Source organism: Stylophora pistillata, chromosome 1 (assembly GCF_964205215.1).
Source record: "Stylophora pistillata chromosome 1, jaStyPist1.2, whole genome shotgun sequence".
Classification (NCBI taxonomy): domain Eukaryota; kingdom Metazoa; phylum Cnidaria; class Anthozoa; order Scleractinia; family Pocilloporidae; genus Stylophora; species Stylophora pistillata.
Window position 1 is genome coordinate 43,927,070 of NC_142519.1, and position 22,043 is coordinate 43,949,112.

General features: G+C 38.4%; 2 long non-coding RNA genes and 1 pseudogene across 2 annotated transcripts; 1 reads left to right on the forward strand and 2 right to left on the reverse strand.

Annotated features, from left to right (window-relative positions):
* Nucleotides 1-2,845: 2,845 nt before the first annotated feature.
* Nucleotides 2,846-6,555, reverse strand: LOC148742698 (uncharacterized; annotated as a pseudogene).
* Nucleotides 6,556-13,626: 7,071 nt separating this feature from the next.
* LOC148742699 (uncharacterized) lies at nt 13,627-16,015 on the reverse strand. The gene is made up of 3 exons (XR_015995983.1): nt 15,644-16,015; nt 14,827-14,898; nt 13,627-14,353 (listed from the first exon to the last, which is right to left on the reverse strand). It is a non-coding gene; the product is annotated as an uncharacterized LOC148742699 (long non-coding RNA).
* Nucleotides 16,016-18,335: 2,320 nt separating this feature from the next.
* LOC148742700 (uncharacterized) lies at nt 18,336-21,952 on the forward strand. The gene is made up of 2 exons (XR_016000506.1): nt 18,336-19,231; nt 19,812-21,952. It is a non-coding gene; the product is annotated as an uncharacterized LOC148742700 (long non-coding RNA).
* Nucleotides 21,953-22,043: the final 91 nt, after the last annotated feature.

Sequence of the window (22,043 nt, forward strand, 5' to 3'; positions counted from 1 at the left end):
TATCTAGTCCTGAGATTACCTAGTTTTATAAGTTATATTTCAATTTTAATTATTATAAAAATAACTGCTGATTGTAAAGCGCAATTATAATATCATTGCTGATTGCAATATTGCAAAGCGCGAGAGAACATATCCCTATGATTCCCGCGCCATAGAAGTTTTAATTTATTTATTTTTATTATAACCCACCCATTAATTTTGGCGCGATTTTATTGGTTACTTTACGTCACATGGTGCAAAATCACAGGACAGTTATCACGCAATAACCCCCGTCCGCGTCAATATTTGTCCTCCGATTTTTTCCGTGTAAAAGAAACATAGTCAACACAAGAGTTTCAACTTTTCCGTTCCGCTAAAACATGGAAGGTAACAGAACTGTTTTTTTTTTTTTTTGCTTTCGTCAATCACGCGCATTCGGAATCAGATCACCACTGGCTTTTTTACTGTGTTTACGCGAAGTTTAATTGCGATGTGAAAATGAATGGGAAGGTTATGAAATAAATAAACCCTGTTCTGGCTTACTGGTATGTCGGCTGATAATGTACTTGGCTGAGAGATTGTCCTCAAGGTTTCATACTTGCACTCGAAGCCTCGCTTCTCGGCCAAATATTTATTTTTCGGACAATCTCAGCCGCGGACATTATCAGCCGACATATCAGCCGACCGAAGGGGTTTATTTACTAAGTATTTAGCACGTGCACGTTGTTACGAGCTTTGTCGTAAGCCCTTTTGTGTTCAATGTGAATAAATAAACTCACTTACTCACTTACAAACATAACTAACTTACTTACTTACTTACCTACCTCGCACCTCATAAGTCTTGGAATTAGTGGAAAGCGTGGTCGAGGAGATGCAGAAGTCAGCGAATCGGAACTGACACTAAACCGGGCGGGACGTATTGGTATGTTTAGAGAGGATGTTTAATCATCTGCCCCAAACATAGAAAACACTTGACTACCGACTGGCCTGGCCGTAAGAATTACATTTGCTCTTATCCAGCTCATCAGGGGTTCAAAAAGCGACTTAGTCTCCCCAGGCGTGTTAATGCAAAAGTATCCACAGAAATATTTGTTGAGTTCAAGGAGACTGTTCTTATCGGAGCAGGTGAGTGAAGACTTCTCTTTATACATTTAGTTAATTCTCGCGTACTCACTTGTTGTTTAGGTTATGGGACGTCTGATACGTGCGGTTCATTGCACTGTTCTTTCATGTGCAAGTAATTTAGTTTTTGGAGGCATGTATTAACGAGCCAAAGTAAACAGCACAAAACCATATAAAGGTGATTCACTAATAGTACACGAGTTACAAAACATATATGCCAATAGAATAAAAGACCCCGATAGAATAAAGCGAGGTTGATAACGTTCACGCTTATCAAAAACCAATCTTATCTAAAAGTTATTTTAAAGTTGCTGTTTGCGCGCGTGCCATATGGAGCCGTTCTGCGAATTATGTCTCATATAAAAATTAGACTGGTGAGAGTATTTAACAATTATTCCACGAGCGCGCGTTGGATATGAGATGATAGATAGCCAACGAGGCGCGTAGCGCCGAGTTGGCTATAATCTCATATCCAACAAACGCGAGTGGAATAATTGTTTTATTAAAAAAAACGCCCCCAAGCTATTAGACAAATCTTCTCGACTTTATTTTGTGAGAAGAAACCGGATTTAACAATGTACAGAAATTAGATTATGGTATATTGGCTTATATACCATAATGGCTGAGCCAATAAAAAGTCTTAAATTGCATTATCCAATGATCCAGTTTTTAATAATATCAGTTATATGTTAAACTCTCAACACAAACTTTTCAGTAAACATGCATTATGTTAATATAAAAATTAAAACAAAAAATACTGTTGGTGTAGCAAAAAGAATTGTGATCTTCTTGCATTGTTCATTTCCACTAAAGTGTCCGGGAGGGAGAGGTATGGGTGTGGCACTTTTGAACCACAGTCCTCGGACGATTGATCTGCAAGTTTTAAGTCTTCCAGATGAATGTATGACTGTTGAGCGAGCTGTGCGGCATGATTCGTCAAAGGACTGCAGATGAGAGGGGCGGTAAGAGCAGTCATCTGAACACCTAAGCTTTGACTCAATCCTCTGACACAGAATTCGACAATGCCACAGTCTTGTAAGTCTTCCTTTTCTTTTCCAAATATTTTGATGGGTAGCTTCTCTTTTATCTTCGGAAACACTCCCAATCTTTCCTTTGCTCTTTTGGTAATGTAGCTCTGCCGACTGCCACTGTCAAATAGAATTGAGCATAGCCAAAACGAGGTTGATTAATCTGTGACATAGAGGTGTTGGCTGTTAGCAACAAAATTGACGTGTTTGAGTACACGTACACTGTTGAAGAGGACTTGCTTTCTCGGCAATTTTTTTCATTTACGACATTTATGGTCATTACTTTATTTCCTTGAGCTGTGTTTTCTGAGGTGAGAAGACGGCTGTTGGCTTTCTCACAAACTGACATGTGATGTCTTCCTAAGCAAATGCAGCATGTCTTGCTTTGAGAACAATTCCTCGCCAAGTGGTTTCGACGTGAACAAATAAAGCAGCAGCCCTCTCGTTTCAACAGATTTCTTGTGGCTTCGATGTTAGTGACTACAGCACATCTCGCGCTGGGGTGCCCTTGCTTACAGAAGGTACAGGTTACAGATTCCTCAGACCGATTAGCAAAGACTGAAGGAGACAAAAACTCCTTACTTTTTCTTGACCGCACTGAGAAAGGCTTCTTAGGGGTAGGGGATCGGTCGGGTTTGTTCCAATCGGCTCGCATCGCTCTTTCGCTTCAATTTTACGGTCAAATGCATTAAAAAACATCCAAGTCCCATTCTGGTTCATCCACAGCCCTTGAAATTATCAAACGCATATTCGGAAGTAATTTTTCCATCAGAAGGGGAGTCAAAAGCTTCCATACGATTCAGAGTTATTCTCAGGGTTTGCAAAGTTCGAACGTTTGCTTCAACTCGATCATAAAGAAGGCGTAGACGTCTCAAATCATTATCCGCGCTTAGAGCTGATACTTTCACTAATCCCTTCATGTGACGATTGATAGTCTGAGTTGGGTTGCCCAAATCGTCTCTTTAGGGTGGATTTGACTAACTCGAAGTTTTTCTGCTGATATCGGTAGCCTTCGAATGGCTCCTGTGGCTGACCCTTCCAAAAAATTTCTCAAATAATTGAATTTGTCAAAATCCGATAAACCAGGGTTCTCACCGACAGCAATTGCAAACGAGTCCTAGAATGGTTTGAAAGAAATGGGATCACCTTAGAATTTACTTCTTTAGATCAATCTTCGATAGCTTTGCCTTTCCGATTCCCAGATTTTCAGTGAACGAATTAGAATTAGAGAGAGGAATTGACATCACTGTATTTGCGGCCCTTTCCAGTTCAACTGCGTTTATGGTTTCGTCAATTTCCACATCATTTGATAAATAGATTCCCTGAAGTTCCCAGTTTGCTGGATTTCATCCTCGCTGTATATGCTCTTCTGTCATTAAATCCAGAATTTCGTCGTCCAGGGCTCCAAGGACATTAAATTTTTCGTAACAGCAATCCGATAAGTTTTCAATTGATTCGCCAGAGGAGGTCCAAATTCATCGAGTAATGCTTTTTATTATCCAAATGTGCTTCGTAGAGTACAAGTAACGCGCGAGATGAGTACAAATGTCACGTGATATTTGCACTCCAGAGATATCCGCGAAATTCGCCCGCACTGAAATAATCATTTAGCGCGTCGGATAATAAATCTCTTATTAGACATAGTATTTGCAGTATCGATGAGTATTTTTACTCGTTGTTTGTATTTTCACGAGCCCGTAAGGCGAGTCAAAATGCAAACAACTAGTAAAAATACTCAGCGATACAACGCAACAAAACATGTAATAAGAAAAACCTTTTGTGATAAGCAGAAAAAAATCAACTACATTTCATCCCTACAGACCTGTTTCGTGGTTGCCCACTCATAAGGGGATTTCAATGACATAATTGATTCTGTTAAGTAGGAGGGCTTTGTTTCTGTGTCGGCAGGAAGAGACGAGTTCTTTACGTTTGTTGAGTGTAGATAGGTCGGGCCGGCAGATGATTAGGAATTTCTCTTTAAGGCATAGGTTTATTTAAAAAGGGTTCAAGTAAGTTTAACATGATCTTAGGAAAGATCATTATCTTCATTCAATTCCTTTCAAAATTGTGAAAATCCTCAAAATGGTGATGAGCATCAAGCCTCCAATAACTCTTGCTAAAGTGGTGCAGTGAAAAACAATTAATTTTTAATAAAAACCATGACATGTGTTATCAACTAACTTACTGACTCACATGTATGCCTCAGCTGCAACTAAATTAATTGGCAAAATTGGGTCCTCCACTAATTTCTTTCCAAGCTTACTGATGACAACATCATCTGTGTTTATCTCTGGCAGTAGTGTAACTGTCGTTCGTGAACCTGACCAAAAAAAATCATGCTTCCTCTACATTTTTTATTTGAGCTAACTTAAAATGCACCTTTCAAACAGCCTGAGTAAAAACATGTATGACTTTAACAGACTTTCTCCCACATTTTCTAAATGTGCAAATTTAAAGGAATAAAGGGGGTATTAGTTTCTAAAGAAGCTGTGGTGCTGCGTCACTCAGGGTGTAACAAGGTAATTTGGTTTTATCAGCTTAGTTAAAATCATAAATTGGCGACCGTAAAAGAGTTAAAAAGCTGGCGTTTGGAGCGTTAGCCCTTTGTCAGAGCGGATTCAGAAATTGTGGGTTGTGTGTGTGTGTTTATATGAAGAAAGTGGAGCTATGCTATTGGTGAGAACATGGTGACGAGAAAACAAGAATGAATTAATGGAATGAACTAACAGCGGTCGTTGATAACTATTAACAAACAAATGTAACTGCGCGGAAAATTAGGAAATAGATACATGAAAAGACACTGCTATTTCAACTGAGGCAATTCAGTACCTTTTCAGTATAGTTATTTCCTATTTAATCAGACCTGACCATGATTTACATTTATGTGAGACATATCAAGCATACTTGTACCCTAAATGAACAACAAGGAAAATGATTTTCACTCGAACAGTACACTTAAAGTGTAGTTCAAAAATGGTACTGCAGCTGTACTTAAGTAAGTGCAGTACCATTGAAGTATGATTGCTGTATAACTATTATTGATGCAGTATACTTGTAGTATACTTAAAGTAAACCTCATGATTTTCTTTTTCGGTAAGAGATGCGGTCGGAATTTTTCATTTTGTGACGTTTGTAGTGCCAACTGTCGATCAATAAGTTGGGCGCGGTGGTGACTCACTTGAATGAAAGAAACAGGGTAACCACGTTTTTCGAAAAACTGGCACAGTGACATCTCTACATAAACGACGAAGTCCTAGAAACTGAGAAAAGGGAATGGAATTCTTGACATGAGATGGGTGCGAATATGAGTACAGAAAGTAGCTATGCTTGTGTGAGTTTGTAGGTTTGTGATACACACTAGTGCATATACCATTTTCTTTCATTGAAACTTTGATGTCTGAAAAGGATAAAGAATTGTCGGAAATTTCCTTGGTATATTTTAGGGCTGGTTGAAAGGAATTGACTTCGGTTGTAAATTGAGCTACCTCCTCTCTGGTAGATGAGGAAGCGCCAATGTAGCGACCGCAGAGTTCAGGTTTGAGGCCATTAATTGGCTGAAAAGTTAGTATTCGACAAAACCTACAAAGATTTTGGCATAGCTTGCTCACATTTTAGTACCCATGGCTACGCCATTAGTTTGTTTGAAATAATTATTGTCCCCGAATGAAAAACAATTGAGTGTAAGTACTAGTTCGGCTAGGCGAAGTAGTGTTTCAGATCTAGCTTCCTTAACAATGCGTTGATGAAAAAAATGTTTGAAGGCCAGAAGACCTTCGTCATTGGGAATGACAGTAAAAAGAGGTGTAGTATTCACAGTCAAAAGAAGTTTGCCTTGGCCGAGGAAATTAAAGTCGCGAAAAATTTGAAGAGCGTGTTGGCTGTCTTTGATATATGATAGGAAAGTTTTGACGATGGGAGCCATAATGTTGTCTAAATAGCTGGAAATAGCTTCGGTAAGACAACTGCGAGCCGAGACAATGGGTCCACCTGAGTTGTTAGGATAGTGAATTTTAGGTCAAAAGTAAATAGAAGAAGATCTAGGAGTCGTAATGATGAGATTTTTGCTGTGGCCGGCAATTTTTGTTTAGCTTGTTTAGTTGAGTTTGTTAATCGTATTTTCGACAGTGTTTTGATTAGTGGAAGTGAGATCTTTGTCAACCTTTTGATTAAAAGAGGTGTCAGAAAGTTGCCGCAAAGCTTCTTTTTGGTAAAGATCAGTCCTCCAAACAACTACTGCGCCACCCTTGTCGGCTGCTTTGATAACAATGTCTCTGCGTTTTTTTAGGTTTTTTTAGTGGCGACCACTCTTCAAAGGAGAGATTGGAAAATCTGGTGCTACGATTGAATTTAAGTTTGTTAATATCGTGGCGCCATCTTTTTATGAAAAAATCCAGTGATACGAACCTGGCCCTCTGGCGGAGGCCATTTAGAATTCGAATCTGAAGTGTTTGGAAAGTGTATTTGTGCAAGGTGTTAGTGAAAGGTTATTTACAATTTGTCACTATTAGCCCTGAAAAGCCTCATCGGGGGAGTGGTGAGTTATTATTAGGATTTTAACTATTATTATCATGATTATCATGATTATTATTATCTTATTATCATCATCACCATTACTTGAATTTCATGATAACGGAAACGTGGTCGGAACGTTTTCACAAATTAACCATCTTTCAAAACCACTCGTCTTTAAAACACTTTACTGACGAGGTCCTCCTTTTCTTGTCCTCTCTATTTATGTGGTCTTGTTGCAGTTGAGTGAGAGTAGGAGATATCCGAAGAGGATCGCCAACTTCGGAGAACAAAAAAGGACGTCACTTGGCGAGTCTCACCTCCATTTCACACTTTTTCTCGACGAAAAGGAAAATAGGCACTGCTTTGTAGAGGTTTCAACGCTTTTGTCGGGAACGCGATTTTTCTTTATTCTTAACTGAACCCAACGATTTACACGGAGGACAGAATCCTCCTTCTTTTCGCACATGGTCTGAAAGGAGCGGTCGCTAATTGTCGTGGAGTGGTCGCTCGGCCCTCCGCGACAGCTTTGGGTAAACCCAGAGCGAAAGATATTAAAACAGCCCGTTAGAAGTGACAAAAATATTTGAAGTTGTCGATGAGGATTCTGTCTACTGATAACCGACGGCATCAATGAGCTCTGTTGCTCCGTTTTTTCCTTTGCATCTTGTTTGTTAAGGTGTCACAAGTTCTACAGACAAATTACAGAGCGTAGTAAAGCAGTACCCCTAGTATCACTTACTATTATTATTTCCTTTACCGTGAGCATTTTCCTTTTGCCGTAAGTCTTTTTCTTTTACCGCGAGGTTATTTCTTCAACCGCGAGGCTATTTCTAGTGCCGCGAGATTATTTCTTTTGCCGTGGGATTATTTTTTTTGCCGCGAGATTATTTCTACTGCCGCAAGATTATTTCTTTTGCTACGAGACTATTTCTTTTGCCGCGAGACTATTTCTATTGCCGCAAGGTTATTTCTTTTGCCACAAGGTTATTTCTATTGCCGCCAGGTTATTTCTTTTACCACGAGATTATTTCTTTTGCCGCGAAATTATTTCTTTTGCCGCGAGACGATTTCTATTGCCGCGAGACTATTTCTATTGCCACGAGGTAATTTTATTTTGCCGCGGGGCTATTTCTATTGCTGCGAGGTTATTTATATTGCCGCGAGATTATTTCTTTTGCTACGAGACTATTTCTTTTGCCGCGAGACTATCTCTATTGCCGCGAGGTTATTTCTTTTGCCACGAGATTATTTCTTTTGCCGCGAAATTATTTCTTTTGCCGTGAGACGATTTCTATTGCCGCGAGACTATTTCTATTGCCACGAGGAAATTTTATTTTGCCGCGAGGCTATTTCTTTTGCTGCGAGGTTACTTCTATTGCCGCGAGGTTATCTCTATTGCCGCGAGGTTATTTGTTTTGCCACGAGATTATTTCTTTTGCTGCGAGTTTATTTCTTTTGCCGCGAGACTATTTATTTTGCAGCGAGACTATTTCTTTTGCCGCGAGGTTAGTTATTTATCCGCGAGATTATTTCTTTTGCGGCAAGGCTATTTGTTTTGCGGCGAGCCTATTTCTTTTGCCGCTTGGTTATTTTTATTACCACGAGGTTTTTTCTTTTGCCGGCAGGTTATTTCTTTTGCTATAATGTAAACTCCGCCAACAAAGATGAAGTATATGTTTACGTTTACGTTGCGCACAGCATTTGAATGAAAATAAAGCCTTAGAAAAGTCTTACATTTCAATTAAAAAACCAGCGACAAATTCATGATGCGAAAAGGTCACAAAAGTCAACTCAATTCCAAAGGAGAGTCCACGCTAATCCCAGTGTCAAGTTCAAGGTCTCTGAACGTGAGTCGTTAATTGATCAGGTCACGCATGTCGCGCGGGAATACCCCAAAAATACAAAGGAGGAGAGAAAGAGAAAACTGCCTCGAAATAAGTTCAATATTGGACTTAGTTTGTAGCTATAGTTAGTTGGTAGAGGGGAGCTTAAGATGGCTGCTCATGGACTTAGTTCTCTTGGTGAACTTTGTCTGAAGACAAAGACTAAAGTCTCGCTGTCCCGAATGACCAAAACAATTTGAAAAACAAAAAATGTGCTCATGAAGGTTTTTCTTTCTTTGGGCTGTTTGCAACAGAAACGGAGGTGATTTGTTTTACAACCGCATTTTCTTAAGAAAACTGTCAGGAAGACTGAAAAAAAAATTTTTTCTACTGTGGTTTTATAGAGGGCATGTCACATTTTATCGCGCGATAGAAATAAAATATGGCGCGATGATTTAACTCATTATATAGCTGGCTGATAGAGCTGGCAGCACCCGCAAGCAAGATGAAACGAATCTTATGTTCTGATTGGCTACCCGAGCGGGCAAGACGAAGTGAATCGTATGTTCTGATTGGTTACCCGAGCGGGAAAGATGGGCCCATGTTACCTGCTCTGGACTTCCCGTTTTCATCCCGCGCAAGAGAAAAAGTGCGTGGAGCGGACTTACAAAGTTCGTAACTTTTGGATAATGTCGGCGACGAAGTCGCCATAAGCGGATGCTGCTATAAAGTCTTTGACTGACTGCATCAGTGATTTCAGGAGCTGGATGATATCGGACAGTCTAAAGCTAAATGACGATAAAACAGAGTTTCTTATACTAGGCACAAAGCAACAGCTAGCCAAACAGTCAGCTTGCGAAAATTCGGAGAGTGTCATGAACGCATTCAAAAAAATTAACTTAGGATTATGTAATGCATTTTTTTACTCTCTTAGGATGTCTAGTGTGTGGTATTTGTATCTATCACGTAATTCCTATTCTTTACTATGATGTAATTAACCTTTATTCTATATATTCACTAGTTTTCTTCCCTTTTTTTCTCGCACCTTGCATCCGCATTTAATGAAGGATTTGGCCACGGTTACGAAGAAGTGAGGTGAAGGTTTGCGAGTTACGAGCGAAGAGCGTGGATAAATTTGAGGGAACGGAGACTAGGCACAATATAATTTCTGACAAATTCAATCAGCAAAATCGTTGTACTTCACGGTAGAAAACCATTTGCCAGGGAACGGGTGTGCAAAGAATCTACCAGACTGTGAGCTAAAGGAAGAAGAGACAGTAACTTATTCAACAACAAGTCTGAGCGAGTCAAGTTACGACAAGTTCGAGTGAGTCAAGTTACGAGAAGTGAAAAGTTGAAAACTGCAAAGTTTTCTGAAGACGGAGCAAAGTTGAAACGAAGGAAACGAGCAAAGTTGAAAACTGGTGAGACGGGAACCTGGTTGGAGAAACGGGAGTTTGGTTCGGCAGGGCACCGTTTTTCGGTGGAGCGTGGTGAGTTGTGGAAAAGACGAACACGGAGCGGCGTAAGGTTAAACCTAGCCGAACTGAACTGAAAAAAAAAAAAACTCTACCTTTTCATCTTAATAATACTCTTGTAAATATAGTTAGCGCATTCTAGTTTTAAATTATTACTTTCTTATAAACTCTTGTAAAGTAATTTAGGTTGATAATTTAGCAATTTAGTTTTTTTGTATGATTGTAGTTAGGGTAAATAATTTAGTTTATTGTTTTTTTGTTTTGTTTTTTGTTGTTGTTTGTAATTGTTAATTACCATATTGTCTTACTTAAGGCTGGTTTTCATTAGCGACGGAGTCGGAGGCGGAGTCGTAGTCGGAGTCGTAAGAGCGCTTATGACCCAGTGAAAATCGAAAAATGGAGTCATAAGCTCGACGGAATCCAAGTCGGAAAAATCAGAACGTTTCCATTTTCTACCGATTCCGCTTATGACTCCGTCGCTTACGATCTAGTGAAAACTGCATTGTCAGAGTCGGAAGCAGAAGCGGAAGAATAAACCAATCACAATGCTTTATTCCAGGCCCGCTAAAGTACAAATTTTGGCGCTAAAGACAACATGGCGGACGAAGAGCAACTTTGGCTCCTCTTAATCATTATTTTGCGCAGGCAGAGACAATACAGGAATAATATCGTTCGAAAAAGAAAGAAATTTTGGGTTCGTGATATCTATCGACGTCTAGCAGCTTAGGAAGAGTATGCTAACCTCATCAGTGAACTACGACTTGGTGATTGTGAATTGAACTTTCGGTAGGTTTCGAGTATTTTAACTTTTAATTTCGTAATTTTACAGTCAAGCTCACACGTTTAAATTTGTTACGGCTATTTGTGCATTTTGGAAAGATGGAATCAAGCATTGTGATTGGTTTATTCTTCCGCTTCCGCATCCGACTCTGACAATGCAGTTTTCACTAGATCGTAAGCGACGGAGTCATAGGCAGAATCGGTGTTCTGCTTCCGACTCCGTCGGTTTGATTTTCACTAGATCGTATCGCTCCACGCTTCTGATTACGACTCCGACTACGACTCCGTCGCTAGTGAAAACCAGCCTTTAAAGTAATAAATACTTCTAGGCCTACGTTTAGTTGCGTTGTGGCGCGTCTTCTCGGGCTTGTTTATGTTTCGTATTTTGTGTATGTTGGAGGGCGCCCACCTTTGTGGCGCGGATTCGTCACACGGTGATAATTCTTTTTTATCAGAGCGACTACTTTTTTTTGACAAAAGATCAAGAATAGTGGGCGTTAAATATTCTAAGCTTCTCAGCTGGTCCACATTGCAGCTTCCAACAGTATTTATGCTTAATCCATTTACAGAAATTACATTATTAGGAAAGTTTTCTTTGTCAAAAAAGTTTTCCAAATTTATGCCGAGAAAGTTCAGCCATTATGCCTTTTTCTACAGACCCATCTCAAAAAAAAAAAAAAAAATTAAATTTTTCGTTATCTCAGCAAATTTATTTATAAGTGGTCTGACGCACGTTCACTGCCATTTCTTTAGTGGTCGTGGACTTCATGTAACGAAACATCATGTTGTCCGAGTTAAATCTCAATTATCAGATTTTTCCTAGAAAACTTGGACTGAACTTAAAAAGCATCAAGTTAACCCTCTTAAAAAAAAGCAAGAGTACAAAAATTCAACTTTTAACCCAGTTTTATTGTCACCATTTTAGTATTGATGCTATACACAGTTGCAGTGAATAAAAGCATCGCTCCGTTTTCTTGAAAGTCTGTTGTAAAATCGGTTGAGCTATCCCTCCTAGCCTTTGAAAAAAAAAATTAAAAAACATCAAGAAGAAGAAGAAAAAATTCAGTTGGCCTTAAACAGAGCTCTCATCGAAATCAACCACAAGGCCTCCGCAAGATAGAGATAATAAATTCTGATTGCCTTGTATAATGGCCGTCCCCTTTGTAGCAGTTGTTTGGGCTAGCAACTCGACCTGCTCTCTCTAAGAGTGAAGAACGTGTAATATAATAAGATGAAATAAAATACATCTTCTGCGAAGGCCATCGGAGTGGTGAGTAAAACAAAAAAGTTAAAAAACTAAAAAGTTCTTCCTCAGCATGGTTTCTATAAAAAACAGGGTGGTAGGTTTTTTTTAGCTGCTTAAATTGATGCTTTAAGTATTTCATTTTTTACCCCTTAAAACTGAGTTGAATATCTAAGGAACACTTTTTACTGCAAATAAATGCAGGTTATAATTATTTTTTCTTGGCTCCACAGTGTTTTTATTCTCTTTTGTTGAGTCAAAAGCTGACAATATTTTTTATAATTTTTTTTCCAGAGACCGAGTGTATTTATAGCAGGCATTTTTTCTATTGTGCTTTCAGCAAATAACCAAAGGCAAATAGACCGAAAGCAAAAAGGTCAGCAAAAAATATTGCGTAGCTAAAAGACGGTATACATACCGATCACAGTCTCTAAAAATCACTAACAAGCACCACAAGAAGCTGGGAACATCCTGATCATGGTGTCTGGATTGTTATGACATTCACCCGTATCTGCCCAAGCCTTACAGCCAGGATGGTGATCCTCACAACAGGACTCTCTCATGAAAAAAATTAAAGAAAGCTATTTTGTTTTGTTTGATTTTGGATTTGCCTTGTTTTCTTGTTTAGTTGTTTTTGTTGTATTGTTTGTTGTTGTTGTTTTTTTTTTTACTTAAATCCAATACTACAGAATACGGCTGAAAATGCTCTTCAAAGGACCGCCAGGGAGGGGTGGGGAGGGGGTTCGGAAGATTTTACTTCTGTCACAATAAAATTGTGTCTGTTCCCACAACAAAGGTCTGAAATGTTCTTATGATCCTCATTCCTGCCACAGGAGATACATAATCACTGGTCCCTAAGGAATGACACGCAAAGGTAGCAAAAGAATATTTTACAGGTGGGAAGTTGGTTTTGATTCCGATTTTCTTATTAATAGCACTGTGTTATCATACTAATTGTAGGGTCTAGGGACAGTCAATCGCCAGAGGAACCAGATAACATTTGCCAGTGCTTTCGTATTTCTAATACAATTTAAATTAAGAAATCAGAAGGAGTAGGAGTTGTAGTATCAAAATCAAAATAAAATAAATGTATAAAGTAAAAAATAAATGTATGAAATAAGAAATGAAAGATGAATGATAATGAATAAGTAAATAACCAACCCTTTAACCTATCTACCCATAGCATTTATGAAAAAAACTATTTTGCCTCCACTTCAATGAAATGCTTGATTGTGACGAACGAGATTTTAATGAAATTAGGTAAGTTCTGGAATGAAGTGCTAGTGACATTCGACCATGTAGTTTTTTAATTCCGCTGCATCAGAAAGTCCTTTGTTAAATGCAGTTCATGATCTTACTTATCTTAAAAGGCTAAGTAGATTCATTTTCATCAATTTATTTCCAGAAAAAATGATTGGAAAAGATTGCCTGCCGTGGTCTTCCATGGCCTCCTCATAATTGTTGACTTTCTTAGAAGTAGAGGTTTTCTGCTAATAGTTGCTTAACCTTTCAAATCTGAGTTGAACGTTCAAAAATGTACACTGGTAGACCACTTGTAGATGACAAGGATTTTTTACTCTCTCATGAAAACATACTTGACATGTTATTTCTAAAACGTTGAACGGTATTTGAGTGGTACAGTTTTGCATCAGTCCCACTGAGAAAGTTTATTTTGTCGGCTCCTCGCCTGTCAACAGGGATTCCTAATTTAAAATGATCTTAAGGCTGCTATCCCAATACATAGCAAATTATTATAAATTGAAGCAGTAAAATCCTCACCACATACGCCACAGGTTCTGGGACAAGCCATTAACTTGTCATAGCTATTATAGCAATTGTCATGTTGTGTCCCTCGACAATCTTGTTTGTCAAAGTATTCTTGGAAGAAAATTAATATTGATAATCCTATGTTTGTGTTTATTTGATTAAACGTACTAAACACTCGAAAGTATTTGGGGGGAAGTATCACCGATAGAAAACTTCAGGAAGACGTACATAACGTAGATTGTGTTTGGGTTCACTTTAGCAAGTTCATTTGTCATGATGGTGTTATGATATTACGTTGTTATGATGTTCTTAGCTCTTTAATTTGATATCGAAGGCCTACGGAAGGATATCGTTGTGATCTGCCAGTTTCAAGTGAAGAGCTTATTACCATCTAAAATGAACTGTAAAATACATCTACTTAAACCAGGTCACGGTGAAACACCGAAAAATAAGACATTTTTTCTTTGATCCTACACAACAGTGCTAAAAGATAAAAGCGATAGTTTTTATCCCTGGAAGGGACAATCATCCATCAACTAGGAAAAGTAAGTCTGTTTGTAGCTCCTCTTGGTAACCTGCTCTGTAGACTCAGCAAATCTACAAACATACCGTGTGTTCCACCTACAAGAAAAATAATTAAAACTAAATTAACTAAAGAGAAGAAACTGGAACTGAACACTTGAATTAATTTTGCTCAGTGTCTTAGTTGTGTCGATAAAGAAAAACAGTTTTTTGCCCGTAGATTTGTGTACACAGGATTGAGCGACTCCATGTTTCAAAGCATGAATCTTCTGCTCGTAAGGAGAGCAATTGATTTTCAAGATTCTCAAGAGGTCTTACGTATAAAACACGTCTCTTTCCCATTGTTGGCAAGACCATAACCCTGAAAAAATTTCTCAGCGTGACCCATACCGTTGGTTCATGACATGAAATTCCACAGGTCACAGCGTTGTAATGTCATTTTTGAGAAATTCGGTAGAAGCGACATACTTCAGACTTAAGAAATCTGGACTCCCCGGTGTAGTTGTTGCTTCGCGTGTGTGCATAGTTCCGTCAGTGCGTTCTTGTACATGCATGCGTATGTTTATACTTACAATATTGAATGCTGCACATTAGTACCAACATAAGCAACAATAATCCAAACTTGGGAGACATGGCAGACAAATCTAGATAAAATGAAATAAAGAAATTATACGTTTGCCCATTTATGGGTTTTTGTGTTCTGTTGTAATTATTCCTATTGCGAGGAAAACATATAGGTAACAACACTGACAAATGTGTGTCGTTAAATGAACTTTGGCATGGTAAAATGGCAAGGGTCAATGGCTCTAAACGCAACTAAATATGAAGATAAAATCTAGCGCAGCCATGAACAAACAAGAGGGAGACATAAAAAAAAAATGACTGCAAGACCTTAACTTTTGTCTATTTTCCGCCTTTTGTTTTCCAAAACGGAGTTTACCTTTCTGAGGAGGTGTCTTCACAAGAAGTTCAAGCAAATAAAATGCCTCGCAATTCTCGATAAAGGAGTTGTTTTATGGCATTGAACATCTCATTAGACATGCACCAGTGACAAAATTAACAATTTGATTGCATTCCGCAGCCCATTCAGTTTGCTCAAGAGGCCATAATATCTTGCAGAGCGCTTCATGGTGTTTAATCAAGTGTCTCAAACAAGAAGGTCCTTATTTTTAAATATACCCTTTTAGAGATTAACACCAAGAAGAAAACTTCTTACTGAGGGTATTTGTAGAAAACTGTAGTAATGAACGTTTTTGTTAATTCTATTTCGAATGAAATTAAGAGAGAGTCTTTTGAAGGGAAACTACGATAGAAAGAAAGGTTGGTGACATGCAGGAGTGATAGTTTTGGAAAGCTCTGCCTTCTGACAATTATTGGGTCATCACTAACCGCTGTAAGGTTGTCATTAGACCTTGTTATTTTCTCATAATAGAGCAGTCGGTTGTTACTGCAAGGTAGATAATTACATGAGTCATTAAAACATAGTCTAACGATAAACGTATAAATGCAAGTAAGCACAACTTTCCTACTCTATCGCTGGCGCACGCAACCAAAAATTGTGCATCACTAACTTCCTATCCAAGTACAATCGTAATAATACTTCGTTGTAGTCAAAATATGTTCAACGCCTATGCAATAAATGCAATTCCATCTTGAAGAGTCCAGCGAAAAGTTTGTGCAAAGTGCAAAACAACACACTGAGTACAGTATTCGTTATACGAAGCGTGACTAGCAAAGAAAGGTCGGTGACATGTACAGGTTTTAATGTTGGAAAACTAGCATCATCACTCGAGCATGGCACCAACCCTTCTGTCTTAGTCACGTTTCTTATATTGAAAGCTTTTGGTTTGCACACTATAGAAACTTTTTACTGTGCTCGCCAAGATCATTACTTGGACAGCTTTTGGAGAATTATCAGCGGTTATCACCTATTGCATAAGGTTTAAGCTGTAGGACCTTGTTGCTTTATCACAAAAGAGCAGTCTATTATTGTTACTGCAAGGTAGATAATGGATTGCGTTCTTTAGAAATAGCCTAACCTAATAAAATGATAAATATAAGGAAGCATGTAGTTTTCCTATTCTATCACTGGCGCCGGGGAAAATTGTGCTTTGGTTTAATAGTTACAACTAAATTAGCGAGCAGAACTTACTTATGTGGTGCATTTTATAATTAGGTGCCATTCATGGTCATTCACTTGAGATTTATTTTGCTCGTGGCGGTGCAAATTGAGTCCAATCGACATGCATCAGTGACAGAGTTGGAAAGCAGAGCTTTCCTTTAATAGTTATAATTAGCGAGCAGAACTTACTTATGGGGTGCATTCTATAATTAGGTGCCATTCAAGGTCATTCACTTGAGATTTCTTTTGCACGTGGCGGTGAAAATTGAGTCCAGTCGACATGCATCAGTGACAGAGTTGGAAAGCTGTGCTTTTCTTTAATAGTTATAATTAGCGCAGCGACAGAGATGGAAAACTGTGCTTTCCTATAATAATTATGATAGCATGACGAGCTTTGCTCAAGAAAAAAATTCTCAGCAGGCATCGTAAACTGATGCCGAGGTTTGGGGAAGAAGGCGTTGGGTGGATGTCATCACATTAATTACACCACAATGTAATTATACAGATTAGCGTCCACGAATCCACGAGAGATACGCGATTGCGTGCGAGTTAACGCGGGGTCATCTGTTGGCGATGAAAATCAAAATCATGAAATGAAATGAAGTTTGTTGTGCGCGTAATGGTCATAAAATACTGCGTTTTCTCTGTTTCTGCTTGTTTCCTTATAACACATTTTTAATCACGTAGTCTTTCAAAGATCCTTCCTTTTCACAGAAGAGGCAATACCGGCAAGGCGCCGTATTCGAAAAGCCTTTCTTTCGATTATTTAAGTATGATTAATTCGCTTGGTTTGCCATAAAACAGTAACAAAAGATATCGCAATTTTCATGTGCCGCACGACCTGAATAACAACCGTATCGAATTTCCAGTATTGCGTCACTTGGTGGATCGATCAGTGTTCACGCTTTGCGATCGTAGTACACGATGTTATTGTTTTGGTACAAAACCAGTGGCGGTCGCACGACTTGGCCCCGTATCCTGGTTAAATTCTTACCAATATTATAATATTAAACCTCGACGAGATTTTTCATGTCGAAATGTCGAAAAGCATCATGTTTTCGATTTCGAAACCATTCGAAATGAAGTCATAGAGACAGTCGGATTTTCGACGTGCGGCTTTCCACCGGCTAACTTAACCACGCAGAGTCTTTGCAGGATTACAAGTGCCACACTTGACCCTTGCAAGCATTGGTATCTACTTTTGAAAGAGGTATGTGACGTTCCTTTGCGTAAATATTTCATATGCGATGTATTTAAGATATTTCCCGACGAAATCCAAAGTGTGGCGACACGGGAACTTCAGCCGGCCAACTCATCGTTCGAAGTAGTGGGGTTAGCCAGGATTCCCGACCTCGTTCACGTTGTGTTCACGTTCGGTCTAATAGCTGGTCTATCTTCTTCGTAATAAACAATCCCCGACGAACTTATTAAATCTTCGGGATTTATGACTATCGTAAATCTGGTGAACTCCGCCACGCTAGACTTTGAGCCCGAAGGCGCGAAAAATTTAACTTTTGGCGCCAAACTCAGTCACGACTCCGAAGAGCTCGCTTCCTAACTTACCGAAAGATCAGCTAGAGTAAATTCCCTTGGAGTGGAACTGAAGAAGCTTCGAACACAGATTTCTCATCTCGAATCAGCATGGAGTCAATTTTACAGACCCTTTTTTCCACCTCAATGTTCGTACCTTGTCGTGGTGAGGTGGCTTGAGTGCCTCAATGACCAATTGCAATACAATGCCTTTAAAGAATTCAGCTTCAGTTGGTGGGCTGTATTTTCTGCAAGGTAGAGGCCAGACTAACACGGACTTTGTCATTGTAGTTATTGCTATGATTATTATAATTATCATTATTATTAATGATTTTGTTATTGTTATCAATATCTTTATGATTGTGATTGAATCATTTTCAAAATGAAATAGGCTGCTCAATGAGGATGGCATGCTGAGGCAAGTAGATTTTCATTTATTTACCCCCCCCCCTCCCCCCAAGTAGAAATTCAAGTGTTTCTGATAGTTTTTCTCTTTACTAGAATGTTAGAATGCAGAAGATTTTCTAAGACACATTGTTCAGAGGGCTTGTCTTAAGTAGTTGTTTTCTGATTCAAAACCATCTGCCTAGTTCTGTTTCTCTTGGGTAGTTAGTCCATGGACTGTTGTTATCTGATGGCAGAACTAACAGGTGGATCTGTTTCTCTTGGGTAGTCAGTCCATTATGGGCTGTTGTTATCTGATGGCAGAACCACCAATCTGTTCTGTTTCTCTTGGGTAGTCAGTCTATGGACTGTTGTTATCTGATGGCAGAACCAGTCCCTATTTTTTTCAGCTCTATGCTGTCAGTCTTTTATGGACAGTTATTTTTATCTGATGGCAGTTTTAGCTTGCTCTTTTTGTTTTGAAAAATGTGTTGCTTATGCTGTTTGTCACGTATCATCTGTTATTAGTCGGAGGCACTTTGGTCAATCAATGCTATCATTGTCTTCATTATTATTATAATTGTTAATTCAGCTGCTACTCTTCTCTCTTTGCCACAGGGCCCACTACAGACAGCACTAGCTTAATGAAGTCCCAAAACCTTTCACAATGAGCCAACTCAAGAATTGCAGTCCTGAACAGTTTTTGGGTTTTTCCTAGCTTTTCTTGAGATTATTTTGTTTCAGTTTCAATTACTTGGATACTCATTCAGCTAGACTAACAATAACACCATTTTGTTCATAGATAAACATTGAAATAATCATAATAGTAATATAAATGATAATAATAATGATTTGTTATTGTTATCATTATCATTATCTTTATGATTGTGATCATCATTTTCAAATTGAAATAGGCTGCTCAGTGAGGATGGCATGCTGAGGCAAGTAGATTTTCATTTAATTCCTTCCCCCTCCCCCCAAATAGAAATTCAAGTGTTTCTGATAGTTTGTCCCTTCAATAGATTGTTAGAATGCAGAAGATTTTCTAAGACACATTGTACAGAGGTCTTAAATAGTTGTTTTCTGATTCAAAACCACCTGCCTAGTTCTGTTTCTCTTGGGTAGTTAGTCCATGGACTGTTGTTATCTGATGGCAGAACTAACAGGTGGATCTGTTTCTCTTGGGTAGTCAGTCCATTATGGGCTGTTGTTATCTGATGGCAGAACCACCAATCTGTTCTGTTTCTCTTGGGTGGTCAGTCTATGGACTGTTGTTATCTGATGGCAGAACCAGTCCCTATTTTTTTTTTTCAGCTCTATGCTGTCAGTCTTTTATGGACAGTTATTTTTATCTGATGGCAGTTTTAGCTTGCTCTTTTTGTTTTGAAAAGTGTGTTGCTTATGCTGTTTGTCACGTATCATCTGTTATTAGTCATAGGGTGACTTTGGTCAATCAATGCTATCATTGTCCTTAGTATTATTATTATTAACTCAGCTGCTACTCTTCTCTCTTTGACACAGGGCCCACTACAGACAGCACTAGCTTAATGAAGTCCCAAAACCTTTCACAATGAGCCAACTCAAGAATTGCAGTCCTGAACAGTTTTTGGGGTTTTTCTGCCTTTTCTTGATTTGTTTTTGCCCCAGTTTCAATCACTTGGATACTCATTCAGCTAGACTAACAATAACACTATTTTGTTCATAGATAAACATTGAAATAATCATAATAGTAATATGAATGATAATAATAATGATTAGATTAATGGAAATAATCATAGGAATTATAACCATCAGGATAATGAACATTATTTCTCTAACTATTGTAAATATTTTTATCGTTATTATTATTATTATTATTATTATTATCATTATTATTGTTATCATTGTTATTATTATTATTATCATTATTATCATTATCATTGTTATCAATGTTATTATTATTTCCATCATGAATTATTAGAGATGCTTGGAAAAAAATGATCTATAGTTCCCTCCAACCCATTATTCTTTCAGTTAAGTGAATTAAGACTTTGTGAACAGTTACTGCTTTATTCTGTCATTCCTGATGACCACAGAAATGGTGAAAGTCCACAGATATTATCCCTCTAAGAGTTTCTCCAGGTGTTTTTTTTTCCTCTGAATTTGGTTACAACAGAGTGAAGGGCATCAGAGTATAGTGCGCCCAGCTAGACATGAATTGCATTAATATTACAGGGTCATTTTGCTGTATTCAGGGTTTAATCTTAGTCTTCTACAGACAAGCTTGTTCCTCAAAATGCAAAACACATTTTACAAACTTACAGAAACTGCCAAGAAACAGCTACTAAATTTATGGAAACATGACGAACAAGTCAACTAGACTGTGTACTACACATCATTGAAATCAAAGTATCACTTTAGGAACATAAAATCGCAAGGTCAGTTTCCCATTTTTAGTGCCTGAGAAAAGATCAGGCCACCAGATTACTTCAAATTCCCTGGTTGCTCGTCCATCTCAATTGCCAACAACCATTTTAGTTTACTGGGTGAGAATCGTGCTTGATTTCTTGCCCCATGCTCTTTAATTGGCCGCCTGTAAAGCTTGTTGAGAGTTTAACAGCTACTACTTGCAGCAACCTCCATATTCCCCCGATAGCTTTTCTTAACTCTAATGGTACAGAACTTTGATGACTCAGACCAGAAATAACATCATTCACTCTACCATCCCTGTAATAAAAAACTTTGGATTTTTCTCTCCATACAGGGGGCCGCAAATGTATTTTTACCCTCGCACGTTTATAAAAGCATTCGGCATGCCTGCTAACAAAGCTTGGATGTATGTTTCAGGAACTTAGTATCTTTCAACTCGACACCATTTGCCTGAAACCAAAATAATAATTACGAAAGTTAAGAGATTATTTACTTCTGGAGTGAAATGTACTAAATGATTTGCCCTTTCAAACATAAACCTGAGTTATCAGGTTTTGTCAATCACAAAATTACACGCCGGGTTATTAGTATTCCTTGGGGACCTTCCTATATTATCATAAATATCTAAGACAAGCAGGTCATTTAGCTAGGTAATCTATGTTAAAAACCGCGCTGTACAGCACTTAGAATTATTTTCCTCACTCATTTTTCTCACGCTGCAACTTCGCGTACAACGAAATTATTACTACGCAGTCATATCTGGTGTCCAATTGGGAGAAGAGCTTATTATTTTTGTTTTAGAGGTGAATTGCGATTTCTTGTATGTCCCCTATTTCGTCGAAGAAAAGCTCGAACAAATACTGAAAGTAATGAGTAAGTCACTATGAACAACTACTGCAAAGTGACAGCACTATCGAGCCAAACTGAGAACTGTTCTTTAATGATTTTTAACATGAACCACCAATTCTTACTATTTTTAATTTCTGCGTTTTAATAGACTTTGACATGTTCTTGAGAAGATATTAAATCGGTTAGCGCTGTTGTTCCCTTCTAAATTATTTTGGTGGAGGCGCCTCAGAAGACACTGGTTTAACTAAAACCATGTTGGGCGACGTTACATTTTGACTGCACAACCCGCAATTAAATTTAATTTTAACAGCTATTCGAGTGTGTGAAGAACGGAAAAGAGCAAAATTACATACCATCGGCCTTTCGATGCACGGACGAATTAAAACTTTTTACAATTCCACTTATCCATTGCTTGTAGCTGAGAGACCTTGTCCTTATTCTTACGGGAGGCCGTACGATCTGTTGTCCATTGTAGAACTTGGCAAACTTAGCGCA